We start from the raw sequence: 14,274 nt of genomic DNA on the forward strand, positions 1-14,274 counted from the left end.
TCCCATAGAAATTCTGCTATTTGGGGGAATTAAGGTTAAGATGGAAATACATGCCTGTTTTGGGGGTTATTATTGTGGTTATCTGGGAACCCTTGTTTTCAGAGTGTAGGTGAGTCAATTCTGGGAATTCTAGAATTCTCTGGGAAAGAACAGAGTGTGTCCATCAGAGGCCAGGAGCTTAGACTGCTCTTGTCTCAAGGTGGGATGAGGTCAGGCCGAGAACGAGTGGCCCCCTCCTTCATTCAGGCAGGGGCGTGTTACTGGCCTGCCAGGACAAAGCGGTCCCGATGGGGACAGTGTCCTGACAGCAGAGGACCCAGGAAGGGCCACATAGCCTGCATGCACCACCCTGAGCTGGACAGCTTTTACTGGGACCCTCGAATCGCCAGGTTGAATTGAGGGGCAGGGAGTGAGCCAGCCTGTCCCATAAACAGCTGCCAGCCCCTTCTCTTGCTCCTGGTCACAAACAAGAGCTCGCTGACACCTGATTCTCTTTGTCTTCCTCAGTATTGACAGTAAATCCACCCCACGGCAATGTCTCCGTCAGCAGCCGCCTCACCTGACAGTAATAGGATGAATGGGAACAGACTGGAAGTCACCCAGTTAGCATCGGGGGATCAGAGGGCCAGAAAGCGCCAGGGTGTGACTTCATCCATTTCAGGACAACGGGAAGAGGGAGGGAGGGGGCAAGCTGGCTCCAGGGCAGCTGCATCCAGAGGGAGACGACACGCTGACTCCAGGTGTCATCAACCAGCTGGGACAGGAGGGAGGCCGCGGGGGCGGAAGTGCCGGGTTGAGTTGGGGAGCGCTGGATCTGTGGGGTGCCCCATTCATGCCTGCGTCCTCTTGGTTTCTCACAATCTCCTCTTTTCATAGCTCCAGTGTGACTTGGGAACCTCTCAGCTGTCTGTTGGTGCATGAAAGTGATGATTTGGGCAACAGCAAAGTGGAGAGTTTTTTTCTTTGCCTTTCCTTGACAGGTTTTGTCAACAGAGGGGTGGCCCCCGCCTCCTGTGTTTGCTCTGAGAAAGGACATGAAAGATTGCGTCTCCTAGGGGCCACGGACTCCCTAACTCCAGACAGTGAGCACCCAGGAAAGCACATGCTGGAGTGTCAGGCGGGAAATCACAGAAGTTCACCTGGAGGGGAGGAAGGGAGGGGACCGCAGGCATGTGGTCTGGGAGGGCGATGGAAATGAGAAGAGCGTGAGTGGGTTCTGGGTCAGACGCTCATGAGCACACCCCTTTGTGACACTTCGTGTGTGAAGTGCCCGGCAACATGTGAGTTGCCGCAGACTCATGTCTCTACTGCCATGACCCCACCGCATCGGAGCCCTTTCTAGACTGTTGTGAAAGCGTCTTAATAGTACGGGATGGGAGCACTGGCTGTAAACTTGCTCTGTCCCTTTATAGTTCCCATTTTACAGATGGGGAAACCAAGGCTCAGGGAGGTTAAGTCATTAGTCCAAGACACACAGCTGGCTATAAGTGATGTCCAGAGCAGAATCCATGTCTGTCCAGCCCCAGAGCCCCCTGCTGCCCCATCTCAGCCACACTCCAGCCAGACTCCTCTCACTCTACCAGATTCTCCCATGTGGTCCTTTCTGAAGGTGCTTCCAGGGAAGGACCAAATGTTTGCTTGGTTCCCAAGGCTCTCCTCCTCCAGCTCTGCCTCCATCTCCCTACTTCCTCCTCCCCGGCAGCCAGGCCGCACGCCCCCTCCCCCTCCACCAGGACACTCTCCGCCCGTGCTTGGAACTCCTGCCTGTCTGGCAATACCCAACCACGTCTCCAGTCCCAGAGCGGTTGACAGCCCACCTGCCCCCAGCCAAGTGACCTCCCCACCTCAGTGCTTGGCACAGCGACCCATGGCAGATACAGGTGAAAAAACACAGGCGACTGAAGGTTTACAGCAATCTCTGGAATTCTGTTAGGATTTGGATTTAAGTTATGGACGATGAGGCAGGCATGGGAAAATAAATCACTTAGCTAAGAAGTGAGCCTAGCGGACTGCCAAGCACCTGCACGTTTATTGCTTTCTACATATTACCTGGTGGGGGTGTAACTTGCCAGGTGATATGTAATTTACTAGGTAATAGGTAGGTAAACACCTGGTAGGCACTATTTAAATACCTAGTATTTAAATAGGTATACCTAGTATTTAAATAGCAGGTATTTAATAAGTAAATACCTAGTAATTTACTAGGTATTACCTAGAAAATCTGATGACACGATCAAAACTTTATTTCATTGTGAAAATTGTCTGGAACGAAAGCCAACTGCTGGTTAGTGCTGAATCGATGGGGAGACACGTGCCACCAGGACATCAGTAGCTTGCGTGTCGGCCGTGTGGACTTGCGCCCTCCGCCTGCGGGTCTGTGAGCTCTTTGAAGGGGGCTCTGGTTGGTCCCTGTGTCCCGTTGCCTGGTCCAGCGCTGGAGACACTTAAGTCATTAGCGAATTGGTAAAGACTTCCTGCAAAGTTTCTTTAAATAATACGTCTCCCAGGGCAACTAAAATATGGTTTTATTTATAAACATTGTGATTATATTAAGCAGCCCAAGAACTTTATTAGCTAAACGAGGTTCGCCTGTGCGTGTCGCAGCTGATCCTCCCGGGGTCTAAACTGCCCTGGAGCACGGCCAGTTTCTCATAAGTGAGAGTCTTGCCCACCTGACGTAAAAGAAAAAGGGATGCCTGGGACGGGCCGCCTCTCCGTGTTTGTGAAAGCGCACACACGTACACACACTCATTCACACTCACACACATGGATCTCAGCAGCCATCTGGAGTTTTCCTCCAGGAGCAGCAGATGAGCAGACCGTATGGGAACCGCTGGGGAGAGGCCAGGAGACGTTGGTGGGTTGTGGTTCCATCCTCAGGAGCCTGCTGAGGGCTCAACTGTCGTCTAGCTCTGTGCCCACCTGGTCTGTGGGGCTCTGATACCCCCAGAGAAGACGGGAGCCCTTGGGGCACCCACTGACTCCCTGTCCTGGGACTCAGCACCACATCCTGGGAGGGGAGAGGCCAGGACTGGCTGAGGGGCTGCAGGGGGCTGCTTGTTCGGTGCTGGGCGAGGGGCGGATTCCAAAGGTCCGGAAACCAAGCCCCGCGACATGGGAAGCGCTGTGACGAATGGGTCTGGAACAACGGCCACCACAGTGAGGTCAGTTACCTCCTCCGAGGTGGCTTTCTTTCTAATGTACATCTGGGCCAATTCAAGGTTTTCCTGTGACCACGTCTCATGGACTCTTCCTCACCCACAGCCTCTGGGCCTGGGACGCTGGCCAGGACACACGCACCACGGCCAGCCCGGTCTGGCTCAGCCTGCAAGAGACAGCTGAGATGTCCAGTCAGGGGGGTGATGGGCTGGCCACACTTACCATTTATCACATGCGTTGAGTGGGAGGAAGCCCCGGACCCCTGCTCCAGGTGGTAGGGGCTTAGAAATGGATGAAGCAACCATCCTGCCCACGAGGGTCCCCAAGACCAGAGATGGCGGCCCCAGGCCCTGGTTATAACAGAGCCTCCAACACTCCTGGGATCCGGTGTTCTAGCAAGTCAGATGGAGGCAGGGAAGGTCCTTGGCCGGCTCCTCCCCTCCCCGCCCAGCAGCCTGGGTGTGCGGCGGAACTGGGGCCCCGGGCAGGCCCGCAGGAGCAGGCGAGCAGACAGCAGCTGGAGGGCTGAGGCGCGCTGTGGACTCTGATGGCCGCAGTTTCCACTAGAGGGCTCAGGCTCGCACGCAGGTGGTCCCCAGCTCCAGCAAGAGGCCGAGGTGGCCTGCCCGGCGCAGCTGTGCTCCCCACTGGGACAGAGCAAGGATCCTGGAAGGTGCCCCCTCAGGGTTCTGCAGTGCCCTGTGTCTGTTTCCAAAGGACTCGGGGTACCTCAGAGCCCCCCGCTTCTGTGTTCAGTGGACACATCCAAGCACATCCTCTCAGGACTTCTTTTAATATGTCTTCATCCTTTTTCTTTTCCCTTCTTCCAGCCCCTGAGGTTGCTTGTAACCCCAGAGCTGTTTCTGGAACTCTGTCTGCTTTTGTCTCGCTGGGGTGGGGAAGGACGGGGAGTGGGGGAGCAGCGATAGAGAAGGATGTGCAGAGCCCGGCCCCTGGAGCTGGGGAGCGGCTGGAGGCTGGGTCCGCGCTGCACGTTCAGCCCCAGACCCAGCCCCCCAACCACGACACATCAGCACCAGGGGCCCCCAAACACCACCTCCTAAAATGCTCACAAACTCATCCAGCGAAGGGATCAGAGGATAATCTGTCCGTGGTTTTTTTTTTTTTTTTTTTCTTTTTGTGAGGGAGATCAGCCCTGAGCTAACATCCATGCTAACCCTCCTCTTTTTGCTGAGGAAGACCGGCTCTGAGCTAACATCTATTGCCAATCCTCCTCCTTTTTTTCTTCCCCAAAGCCCCAGTAGATAGTTGTATGTCATGGTTGCACATCCCTCCAGCTGCTACATGTGGGATGCGGCCTCAGCATGGCCGGAGAAGCGGTGCGTGGGTGCGCGCCTGGGATCTGAACCCAGGCCGCCAGTAGCGGAGCGCGTGCACTCAACCACTAAGCCACCGGGCCGGCCCTGTCCGTGGTTTTTTTTTTTTTTTGGTGAGGGAGATCAGCCCTGAGCTAACATCCGTGCTAATCCTCCTCTTTTTGCTGAGGAAGACTGGCTCTGAGCTAACATCTATTGCCAATACTCCTCCTTTTTTTTTTTTCTTCCCCAAAGCCCCAGTAGATAGTTGTATGTCATAGTTGCACATCCTTCTAGTTGCTGTATGTGGGACACGGCCTCAGCGTGGCCGGAGAAGCGGTGTGTCGGTGCGCGCCCAGGATCCGAACTCGGACCGCCAGTAGCGGAGCGCGCGCGCTTAACCGTTAAGCCATGGGGCCGGCCCCGTGGTTTTTTAAATAATGATAGCTTCTATTGGGATGGAGGGATCATAAGTGGGTTCCTCAGAAAGCTGAATAGTGTCCCCCAAAGGTATCCATATCTTAATCCCCCCTAGAACCTTCATACAGAAAACGGGTCTCTGCTGATGTGGTCAAGTTCAGGAATCTGACGTGGGAGACGATCCTGGCCTCTCTGGGTTGGCCCTAAATGCCATAACAGGTGTCCTAAAAAAACAGGAGGCAGAGGGAGATGTGACACAGATAGAGAAGGCAATGCGAAGACTGGAGAGGATGCTGCACTGCTGGCATGATGATGGAGGAAGAGGCCATCAGCCAAGGAATGAGAGGCATGCAGCACAGGGAGGTGGAAGACACAGGGAATAGATTCTCCCCTAGAGCCTCTGGAGGGGGTACAGCCCTGCCAACACCTCGATTTCAGACTTCTGACCTCCAGACTGTGCGAGAATAAACGTGTAGGTTTCAGCCATCACGTTTATGGTGGTTTGTTACAGCGGCCATAGGAACCTGATATGGGGCCACCTCCTCATTCTTTCTAGCTCAGCTTGGGCCTCGCCTCCTCCAGGAAGCCCTCCCTGCCCACCGGCTCTGCGCCCAGCACTCTCCACCTTGCTGTGTCAGTATCTGCCTCTCTGACTGGCTGTGAGCTCCGGGCAGATACCTAGCGCTCAGTAATTGCATTTCCATGCAGGAACGGTGAAACCATCCTTCGCCCTACAAAACCTGCAAAGGCTCTAGTCTTGAAACTTGATGCACTAGCAACAAAGCACCGTGAGACATGCAGTGGAAGCCCGTGCAGGGCAGTGGAGGGGCCTTCACCCTCCTTGAATCCCTGTGGGGCATTTGCTCCCAGGCAGCAATGCCACCTTCTCTTTGTCCCTCTCTCCTGGGACGCCTGGGTGTGGGCATGTGAGAGAGAGGTTGGATCTTCTCTCCTTGTCCTTAGGGTGACCCCCACCCTGCACTCTTGGGGGAGTAACAATGGGAGAATTAGCTCTTCTTGGAAGAACACATCCACCGCCTTCCTGGCAGGGCCGGGCTTCCAGGAAGGGAGAGAGCTCTTACTGCTACAAGGTCACCCATGGTCTCAAACGTGGCAGTCATCTCCAGTCTCCGGTGTTAGAGAAAATGGCTCACACCTGCTGACCAGGTGGTTCTTCCAGGATGGCTGAGCCACGAAGGAATGGCCAGGCTCTTCTCTGCGGAGGTTCTCGAGTAAGCTTCTGGACAGAAGAACTGATGTGCCCACGTGGAGAGTGGATGTGTTGGCTCCAAGCCGACTGCACCTGCCTACCTGTGCACATAGACTCTGGGACTTGGGGGCGAGGGTGGCCGGAGGCTGGGAGACCCAGCAGAGGTGTGATGGTGGAGAAACCGGAAATCTGTTCATTCCACCAACAGATGTTTACTGAGTGACGGCACTGCCCCGGCCTGGAGAAAGCGTGAGAACAAGGATGTTCAAACTCTGTCCTCCTGGAGCTCACGTTGCAGTGCAGGGGCGAAGCCAGACGAGAAACAAGCAAACAACCCAAGTGAGCACAGAGCAGGTTAGCCAGGAATAATAAGTGCTGGGTGGACAAAGAGACCAGAGAAAATATGAGTAAGGGGTGTGGCTGGCGGGGACAGGGCCCTGGAGAGTCCTGAGGTAAGGCAGGTCATGGGGAGGCCTCCTCTGAGCATAGGCCCCAGGCAGCAGCTGAGGGTGTGAGCCACTGAGCTGTCTGGGGGCAGAGGGGACAGCAGCGCCAAGGCCCTGAGGTGGGAGAAGAGCCAGGGTTCCAGGAACACCAGGAGCAAAGTGAAGGGAAAATAATTCCTGGATAATGCTGGGGTTGGAGCTGTGGAGCTGCCCTGGCAGGAGCACTGAAGACACGGGCTTTCCTTTAAATCAGGTGACTGGCCGGCTCAGCTTTCATAGCCCGAAGGACTGGGGAGGGGATCAGGGTAGCTTTTACAGAGCAGCCCCTCACCAGGGATGGTACACCACTTACTCGGACTGTCCGAGTAAGACCCGGGGGCTTCCCGGTGCTGCCAACGGGCGGGGTGAGTGGCAGAAACACAGCCCCAACTTAAAAGACAGCTTTCTAAGGGTGTGAGCCAATTTCCGGGCATTTGTGGAGGGCTGCCCCCTCACTGCCCCACTGCTCCCTTTTTAAAGAGGGTTTGCTCAAAGCCTGCTTGATGCCTGTGGATGGCAGAACCACAGATCTTGTCCAACCAAGACAGAGTGAGGGATTCCGGTGTTACATCTCCAAGATCACCCGTCCAGGGGAGAAAGAGCAACAGGACTGGCTCTGGGGGAGGGAGGCCCCTTTGGTTCAGGGGACAGCCTGATGTTCCCCCATATGCCCACCTGAGAAACGCGGGAGACGCTGTTTGGGAAGCAGGCACCTACCTCGTGTTTGCTCTTAGATGCATCCACAGTGGAGGGGGTGGCATTTCTCTGCTGGGGTGACGCTCCAGCAGAGCCTCGGAATATAAACAGACAAGTGTCTGTTCTCAACATTAAAGCACTTCTTGGGGCAGGCCCCGTGGCTGGGCGGTTGAGTGCATGCGCTCTGCTACTGGCAGCCCAGGTTCGGATCCCGGGCGCGCACCGACGCACCGCTTCTCTGGCCATGCTGAGGCCGCGTCCCACATACAGCAACTAGAAGGATGTGCAACCATGACATACAGCTATCTACTGGGGCTTTGGGGGGAAAAAGGGAAAAAAAGGCGGAGGATTGACAATAGATGTTAGCTCAGGGCCAGTCTTCCTCAGCAAAAAAAAAAAAAAAAAGGAGGATTGGCATGGATGTTAGCTTAGGGCTGACCTTCCTCACAAAAAATAAATAAATAAAGCACTTCTTGGTGCTGCAGCTCCGTTCTGACACCACAAGCACTTGCCTGGGGTTTGACGAGGGTTTCTCTGGGCTAGGCTAAGGTGCTGAGGTGGGCGGATAGAGCTGAGCCTCTGCCATCGGGGAAGGGGCCACCCTAAGTCCCTGGTGATTGGCAGCTTCAACAAAGTGAGTCAGAACTCACTCTGAGCCACACTGTTTCCACTCACCTGTCCAGTTGGCAGATGCAGCACATCCTGTTGCATTTGCAAGATGTTGGAGGACGAGGAGAGGAAGGGACAGGACAGCCTAGACCATTGCAGGTGGTGGTTACCCCTTTCTAAACTGTAGCATCAAGATCCGCCCTCTCGGATGATGTCGTCCCCTGGGTGTGGCTGGAGCCCTCACCTGGTGTTGGTATCTGAGACTGGGCTGGCCACACACTAGGGACAGTGTGGGCACTTCTTACCGGACTGTGGGTGTCCCAAGCTGGCCTGAAATAGGAGAGTCGCTAATAGTCAAGACCATCCTGGGAAACACGTGGTTTTGCATCTACACAAAGTAATTGGTGTGCATTTAGGGACCATGAGGTAAGAAAAATACAAATCTTTGAATGAGATCGTCTCTCCCAACCCAGCGAGATTCGGATGCCGGTGTGGGTGATGTGGCCAGGGGCAACAGGTCCAAGCCCTGACCCCACCACTGGAGCTTGCCCTGCGATGGATTAAAATGCATTTCTGTGTCAGGCAGGCAGGCACCCCTATGGGTCTCTCCTTTCTGTCTCTCCCACCCTTTACTCAGCACGTCTAGATGAATCCCTCTGAGGTAAATAAAACTAGGTCTGATGGGCCCCACCATATTGATGATGAATTAATGAATGGGTGAGTGAATAAACGAAGTCATGTGCCCCCTTCCGGGGCTCCTCCATCTGCCGCGGGTGGCCTCTGACGGTGTCTCATGTCTTAGGGTACCATTCAAAGGTTTTCACCTTCTGCTTCCAATTTACTTTTCCCCCTTCATCTCCGGCCAGTCCCCCTCACCCTCCTTCATCAATAGCATCGGTACACATCCTTTCCTCCTGCCCTCCGAATCTTCACCAGCGTGTCTTCTGGACCCCACCTCCCCCACACCTCCCACTCCTTTGACCCCCAATCCTAATTTCACTCCCCTGTAAAGCCGTCCTCGATACCCTTTTGCAAATGTGGTCATCCCCTCTTCTGCTTTGCCACAGCGTATTTTTTATTTCCTTTTTACTTCACAAATGACAACACAACACGCATCTATTTTCTTTGCAAAACCTTGTTCTCCTTGAAAAGAGGGACATTGTTTATCCTCGTGTGGTGGTACCTTCATCATGTCTGATTCACGGCAGGTGCTCAAGACTCTTGCTGGTTTCATTGAATAGTTAAGCTTCCTGGATAACGACACCCCCAAAGAGCAAGTGCAGTGGGAGGAAGCCCGTCTCCTGACCCCAGGGAGGGCAGCGAGCAAGGGTGTGGCGGGATGTGCACACAGCAGCTGAGTCCTCCTGCAGAACCACTTTGCTGTAGATGACTTAGGTCCCAAGGGGCAGTAATCCTTCTATTTCATCATCTGTACATTTTTTTTTTGTTCGTTTGTTTGTTTGTTTTTTTGTTTTTAAATTTTTTTTTATTGCAGTAACATTGGTATATAACATTGCATAAATTTCAGGTGTACATCATTATACTTCTATTTCTGCATAGATTACATCATGTTCACCACCCAAATACTAATTACAACCCATCACCACACACATGTGCCGAATTATCCCTTTCGCCCTCCTCCCTACCCTCGTCCCCTCTGGTAACCACCAATCCAATCTCTGTCCCTATGTGTTTGTTTATTGTTGTTATTATCTACTACTTTTTTTTTTTTTATTGCAGTAACATTGGTTTATAACATTGCAAAAATTTCAGGTGTACATCATTGTACTTCTATTTCTGCATGGACTACATTTAATTTTTCATTTAGAAAGTCTGATCTTCTATGTCTGTGATATGGGAAAATCTATCTCAGTTGTTTTCCCCAGAAAAAGAATCCTAATTACTTTACAACGTCTTTAAGCAGCTCACACAGCCTGTCCTTGGCTTGGTCCAGCGTCTCAACCAGGACCAGCCTCAGTCTTGTCCCTGTTGCTGCCCCCTGATCTGGCTGGGGCCTTCCTTTGAAAGTTTCCCAGAGGAATCCCAGACTGCAGAGAGAGAGGGAGATGAGGCCCCTGGCCTTTGCGGTAAAGCACTTTTCTGGGCTGGACCACGCAGGACGAGATGCAGAGGCAGTTCTGACATGTGCCACCAGGGGCGGGAGACCAGACACAGAGGTCGACACAGATTTGCAGCTCCGAGTGCCCACCTGTGCATGAGTCTGCAGATTCTATCACCCTCTATGCATTTACAGTCAGACGCTAACACGGAGTGGGCATGGCCTGTCTGCCCTCCTCCCCCACAGCTCTATCTCCTTCCCTCCTGGCCAGCTCTGAGCACCACATGGGAAGGGACAGTATCTTTTCCTGCAAGCTTTCCTGTAAAATCTGAGAAAACTCCCTCCTTCTCCCTGAAAAGAATAGACGCATCTCCAACTTATATTTCTTCAAAACTGGCAAATTACATTTTAAATCCATTTCTATCGTCTGATCTTCACGTTGCTTTTCAAAGATGTGTTCGGGGAGCGGGGAGGTAGGGAGGGTCCAGAGGAGACCTTTGTTTCAGCCCAGATTGGAGAACTGGCGAAAGTAAAATATTTATGTTCTTTATTTACAGCTTGTTTTTCCTGTTTTGCTTCAAAACAAGAGGTCAGAGCCCCCATGAATGAACAGCTTGTTGACTTCTACGTCTGAAAACACCCAAAATATCTCCCATTCAGGCCCCCTGTTCCACTCTCTTTGTTCTGCCTGGGTGGAAGAAGCTGTCGTGTTCCAGAAACAGAATTTCAAATTAGATTATTTGAATGAAATCAGCAGCTGTTGATTCAGAAGAAATGAAGGGCCCGGTGTTATCGAATCCTTGATCAAGAAGAGATCTCAAGAGAACATCTGGCCCTGTCTCCAGCACAAGCCTGTAGGAGCCCAGGCTAAACCCAAGAGGACAGATGGTTTGCATTCTCTTACTGAAGGTCCCTGGGGCCAGATGTCACATCTTTCTAGGTCACCTATTGCTGGCTGGCCATTTACAGAAACATTTGTTTGAGTTGAGCTCCTGCTCGCGGGAAGTAATAGTGTTCAGAGAAAGCTGTGTGGGTGGAGAGAGGGAGTGTTCCTGCTCAGGTCCTGGAAATGGCTCACGAGCCACAGCAAAGCACTAACACAGGGACCCCAGGAGTGGGCCAACAGCCTGCAGGTGCCTCTCGGAGGTGATCTCAGTTAGGGTTTCAGATGCAGCCCATGATGGTTAACTTCACGTGTCCACTTGCTGGGGCCATGGTGCCCAGATGTATGGTCAAACATCATTCTGGATGTTTCTGTGAGGGTGTTTTGGGATAAGAGCAACATTTAAATCAGTGGATTTGAGTAAAGCATATCGCCCTGTATCATGTGGACCTCATCCAATCAGTTGAAGGCCTGAATAGAGCAATGGCTGATTTCCTTCAAGCAACAGGGAATTCTGCCAGCAGACCACCCTTGGACTTCGTCTGCAACCTCAGCTCATCCTGGGCCACCAGCAGACCGCCTTTGGACTCGAAATGCAGCTTCTTCCTGAGTCTCCAGCCCGTCAGCCTCCTCCACCAGATTTTGAACTTGCCAGCCACCACAATCCCGTGAGCCAACTCCTGCAAATCTTTTTCTCTATATACACACATCCTGTTGGTTCTGTTTCTCTGGAGAGCCCTGACTAGTACAAGTCCCAAGAAACGGCTGTGAAAAATGTGAGTGGGGGATGGGTCAGAAAAACAAAACTAGGGTATTTTATATGTTCCAGAAAATAACCCTTTGGTTTGAAAGGTGATTTATTTTTATATTTCAGCCTCGGCCTTTTCCTACTCCTCTGATATTTGAGAACACATCCCGATTGCAGGATTACCCACGAAATTCTGCCTTCAAGAGGTCCTGCACCGTCTTCACTCTGCCACTCTCGGATAAGCCGCATCACCGGTCTCTTGCCATAACTGCTGCCACTGTGTTCTGGGAGGTCTTCTCTCTTGCTTCCCCATGATTCTTTCTCCATGCGGCAGCCAGGAGATTTTTTTTTTTTCTAAAATGTAAATTTAATCATGCCTGAGTTACCACAGATCATGGGGTCTGGTTTGAGGATGAGGAGACGGTAGCTTGATTCAGTTCAGGTTTACTCCAAAGCTGCCAGGAAACCATGCAAAGCCCCTGTGCTCCTGATTGCTTCCTTCATTCTGTCTCTGAGATCTAGGACCCCAGCACCCGAGCTCTGTAACATGTCTCTCTCCACCCTGCTCACTAGGTTATAAATACTCAAGTCTAATTTTTCCATGAACTTACCAAACTTCTTCTCGCCTTAGGGATGTAGACATGTCTGTCCATTAAGTGGACCATTACCTTCTCTCTCCAACTCTCCCTCACGAGCCCCTCCAGGAGGCTAATGATTATTTCCTCAAAGAGTGGGGGAAGAGGGAGGTGATGAGCCCAAGACAGGCTCATACTTCTGTTAGATAGTCTTATAACACTGTGTGCTTTTTCCTCATTGTTCTTAACGATATTTTCAACTATTTGGTTCTTCATGTTATTTGTTATACATCGTCCCCACTAGAGAGTAATCTCCCTGAAGCATAGGACCATTTCTGGGTTAATTATTACTATGTTCCCAGGCCCAGCAGGATACCTGCCTTGTAGTTAATACTCAATAAAGAAGGGCTTGAACAGATAAAAGGTCACGAGCCTCTACCTCTCGAAGGGCCTCGTCACTATTGTGATCAAATAAATCAGGATCTTCCCACTAAATTTTAATTTTTACTTTTTTCATTAAAATTTGAAAACTAATTTTCACTAGCAAGAGAAGGGAACATAATTCTTAATTTTGCCAGAAAGTGGTAAACATTTGTTGTTCTTTTTTCTCTACCTTGCAACTGAAACCCTTTCCTATGTGTGGGGAAATCTCCATCTCTATGGGTCTTGAAGGGAAGCAGTTACTTCCCATTGGAAAAGCTGAAAATGCCAGATAGTCATGTCACCTAGGCTCCACCAATCAGGTGTTCTCACCTGCCCTAGAACTGGGAGCTAGTGAGGCATGGAAAGGATGGTGTGAGGACTCTCCATTGCAGTAGCGATTATAATAAACTTGAGTTCCTAGAGCCATTGGAGACATCCAGTACTAGCAACTTTGATGGTACAAACTGCAGCATCTAATGTACAGCAGCAGCGTCCTCACTGGAGCCAAGAAGTAAAATAGAGATGTATGGGAGGACTCTGAGGAATCCCAGGACCCTCAGCACTTGACCCCACTGAACCTCCTTGCCAACTGAAGCAGCTCCACCTCCCCTCTCTGGTGGAGGGGTTCCGCCTTGCTGGAAGATGCCCTCATGACCTTGCCTGATGACCACTGTGAGTAGAAGCTGTGCCCACACATACCCTCCTTTTCTCCAGACCTTTCAACTCAGCACATCCACGGTAGCACCAATCGTAAGCTAAAATACCAAAACAATTTCAAAATTTTGTTTATATCAAAAAATGTTGCAACTCTAATCTTGACCAATAAAATCAAGGCCCACAAAAAGCACAAAGCATGGAACCAATTATGTGTCAGGTTGAAGGCGTACAAGATTCAAGACATTGTTTGGTGATTTTAAAACATGACAAACATCTAAAGAACAGTAAGCAATCGATAACCACAAAAGTAAGGATAGGAATTGTGTCTGGGGGTGAGTGAAGGGGGGCACTTGATCCCAAGGTGCTAGTCCAAGCAGGGAAGAACACAATATTAAACAGGCTGATTCTTTTTCTTAATACGGGTACATGTGTCAGAGATTTTGATTTCAATATGCTAGGTCAAAACTCTGAAAATTGTTCTGATTATTTGCTGAGTTGGTTGAATGAAACCTGGACCCAACATTTCACCAGAGGCTTGTACTAATGAAGTTGGGAACGCCAGCCTTCTTTTGATAACTATTGAGGAAGGAATCCAAGATGAGGAAGATTAAAATACTGGAGTGGATTTATCACCCACCCTCCGTGTCCTTAATTATTTTCTACAGGAATGCTCAGAGCACTCCCTTCACTAAAGCATTAAGAGGTACTATGTTAATGGAAATAAGAAACTTTAAAAAGAACTGCAGTGGCAGTTGTCTTTAGGCTGGAGATGTGGAGATGCTGCAGATGAATTGGGATCCCTGATTTAAATGGGAATTCCAGGATCCTGGGTGGCAGAGGACATGGCTCTGCCATGTGGTTACATCCTAGGCACCAAAAACAGTAATTGGACTAGTCTGCTGTACATAAATCATTGGAGGTAGCTCACTGATGTTGGGTTCCCCAAGAACAAAATAGATATACAGCACCTGAGATCATATTTGGTTTGTATAGGCCTCATGAACAGAGCCTAAATTGAACCATAAAGATGCAGA

The sequence above is a fragment of the Ceratotherium simum genome, chromosome 22 (genome assembly GCF_057802395.1).
Source record: "Ceratotherium simum simum isolate JZ-2026a chromosome 22, ASM5780239v1, whole genome shotgun sequence".
In the NCBI taxonomy this organism is placed as follows: Eukaryota; Metazoa; Chordata; class Mammalia; order Perissodactyla; family Rhinocerotidae; genus Ceratotherium; species Ceratotherium simum.